Below are 3,281 nucleotides of genomic sequence, written 5' to 3' on the forward strand. Positions count from 1 at the left end.
GACCACGGTCTAGAGCCAAGACCACGGTCTTAGAGCCAAGACCACGGCTTAGAGCCAAGACCATGGTCTTAGCCTCAAGTCTGCAGTCTTGGTGGTCTTGAGGTCAAGACCATGAACTTGGAGCCAAGACCGTGAACTTGGAGCCAAGACCGTGAACTTGGAGCTAAGACCATGAACTTGGAGCCAAGACCACAGACTTGGCTCTAAGACCGTGAACTTGGAGCCAAGACCATGGACTTGGCTCTAAGACCGCGGTCTTAGAGTGAAGACTATTGTCTTTCAGTGCTTAAGCAACTTAGAGTTAAGGGTCAACTTGTCTAAATCAATATAAGAGTATCTAGATCATATAAGGATATGGTCTAGTAATGATCTTATAAACTGCATAATTGTGTATATGTTCAAGATAAGAATGGTCATGAGACCTACTATAGTGTTTAATGCTTAAAGACCATGTTACTTCCATTATAGCACTACAATATTAGAATGACAACCCTACATATGCTATTGCAGGGTACAGTAGTGATCAATAGAAGTCTAGTGGCCCTTAACTTCATAGCAGGTAACACTACTAGCCTTGAAACTGCATTGTTGCAGTACTGAGTAGTGACAATTCTTTCCAAGTCCAACAAAATGCACCATATATTTATGGTGCACATATTTATCTACAACTCAATATGGTGCAGTGGTCTAAATGGTGGTTAAATGTGGTAGTGCTAGAGGTTGCTGGTTCAATCCTAGCTGGTGTCTTTTTTTTCCTTCGCATATCCGCTAATCATTGTATTGCTGTACATCACCCATGCTAGAGACTAACTATGTCTGATATGATCCAACTAAAAACTGAGCTATAGTCTTTTATAGCATGAGCTTCTAGCATGTACTTGGCTCTGGTCTTGATTCTGGTCTTGGAATGGTCTTGGTGGTCTTGGTCAAGACCAATGGTCTTGGCCAAGACCACCCACCCGGCTTGGCCAAGACCAACGGTCTTGACCAAGTCCATTGGTCTTGATGTACTTGGAGTACTTGGTGGTCTTGGAGTACTTGGCCAAGTACCCCAAGACCACATTCAAGACCATGACATTTTGCTGATGTAGCTTGTTTTAATGGCTATGAGCCGTGCGTTCCACACGGGACACCACATCAAGCTACTATGTAAGGGCAACATGAATTTCGGCTTACTGCACCCTATAGGGGGCACAGCCCACTCCTCATCATCTGCTTCAGATCACAATAAAACCAACATTCTTCGAGATGTATCATCTGCGCAAGTAACAGGGCCTCAAGAGGGAATACGCATACACTGCCGCATGCACACTGTCTCATCGTAGTAGACATACAGCAACATAACAGGCACGCCACATTCTCGCAGATCTAGCTAGATTCCATTACATTCAATGCTGTATTTTGCTTTGTGCGCCCGTCACTTTCGGGCGTGCTGGTCTTTTCATTTGAAGCAACCGTGCACTTGCCGGAAGGCTCAGGCCAGAACGCTGGGGCCGCTCGTTTCACCCGGATCCCGCTTGGGTCCGCTAGTACTTGGAAGTATAAATACTACTGGAGTAGCTCCTCAGGAGTATAACAAGAACTCTTCCACTGCATACGCAGCAGACAACCCTCCTCCTTCACGATAATACACCCTGCCCATAGACCCTTCGCGCGAAGACGGACAATATGTTTCAAGTGGCACAAAACATATCAACAGATCGTGTTCCCTTTAATCTGCTTAATCCCGACGGCTCAGCTGTGTCACTTTCCGAAGTTTTGTCGTCGCCTCAAAATCATCCATCATACCAAGCAGAACGTAACGTGAAGGACGAGATCTTGAAACTCGGGATTCAGAGATGTAAGCTCCTCATTGACGTGAGTATTGTTCTCTTTCGTTCCACAGCAGTTCATCCCGTGCACTCTGATGATGTATTGCTATCGATATTCAGTTCCAAAGCTGCCCACTTACCAACAATCACAAGTTCAAGATACATATTGCCATCAACGGGTCGGGGGGATTGACTTTGCAAATTGCAAATGGATTCCAAACGTATATCGAGGTTAGTCTCCCATGTACTCAAACTAGCTTACTTCTCTCACGTCACCCACCACGACCGTCGCTACAGGAAATCAAGAGACACTACCGAAGCGTTAGTTTCAGCATTGAAGATCTTTCCATCACACGCGTTTGCATATTGAGCGATCACACACACATGATGGTTGAGGTGCAATCGAACAAGCGTATTTAAGCAGTGATAGAAAATGTACTATTTTTACGCTTAGAGTGTCTCTCAGAGTAGATACGGAGGCAATCGTCAATGCGAAGCTCGATCATCGGGCAACTGCGCTTGCTAGCCTCGTGGGCACGCCGCCCACCGTGACCGATCTCCGTCAAGCGTGAGGGTCGCGCAGCTCTCGCGACTGACGCTAGAGCTGCTGTTGAACCCCCGGTCCCGTGTGCTGAGACTAGTTCTATAGGAAAAACAGCCACCCTTGGGCCTGATGCGCGTGGACGTTCTCCCAAATCCTTTCGCCCTGACGCTTCTGCGTCTAGTCCGCTCCGGTGGCATCGTGCGCAGCGAAAGGCAACCGGAGATCACATAGATTATGTCTGAAGCGAAAAGATAGACATGGGACTGTTGCTGCTCGACTACCCGCCCACAGATCAATGAGAGAACGTCGTAGCGGAGTCAATTTAGGAGATGTCTCAACATTGACTATGGGCGGTTTCGGTGCCGACCGCCGCTCGGCTTCGGGTGAAGAGTCCCGGGAAGTTTCTCTGCGATGTTGCCACTATCAGGCTGGAAGACAGTCATCGCTTTCACTAGCAGGCTCGTACTCGTCTGATCCTGCTCACAGGGCGCCTCAATCTCGTGCTGAAGACTCGTTGGTGTACGAGCGCTAGAAGTCGCGATAGTCGGGACTGTGCCAGGAAGGGACAACTGTCCCCACAGCTGAGGAGCCGCCTTGGGACAAACTCGTAGCAGAAGACAGTGCTCGGGCACTCCGGAAGCTATGGCACGAGTCAAGCTAAAGGGCGGGACCTCAGTATGATAGCAATAGAGCACATCAGGAAAACGTCACGGACTTGTACAGGTACTTGGGGTACTTGGCCAAGTACCTCAAGTATCCCAAGTACCTCAAGTACCCCAAGTCCAATGGACTTGGCCAAGTCGGGTGGGTCGACTTGGCCAAGTACCAGGTACTTGGCCAAGTCCTCCAAGTCCCTGTTCAAGTTCATGCCCAAGTTCACTGTAAGATGTATTGAATAAAGATGATATGCATGGAAGTAAATCAAA

Source organism: Dichomitus squalens (genome assembly GCF_000275845.1).
Source record: "Dichomitus squalens LYAD-421 SS1 unplaced genomic scaffold DICSQscaffold_34, whole genome shotgun sequence".
Classification (NCBI taxonomy): Eukaryota; Fungi; Basidiomycota; class Agaricomycetes; order Polyporales; family Polyporaceae; genus Dichomitus; species Dichomitus squalens.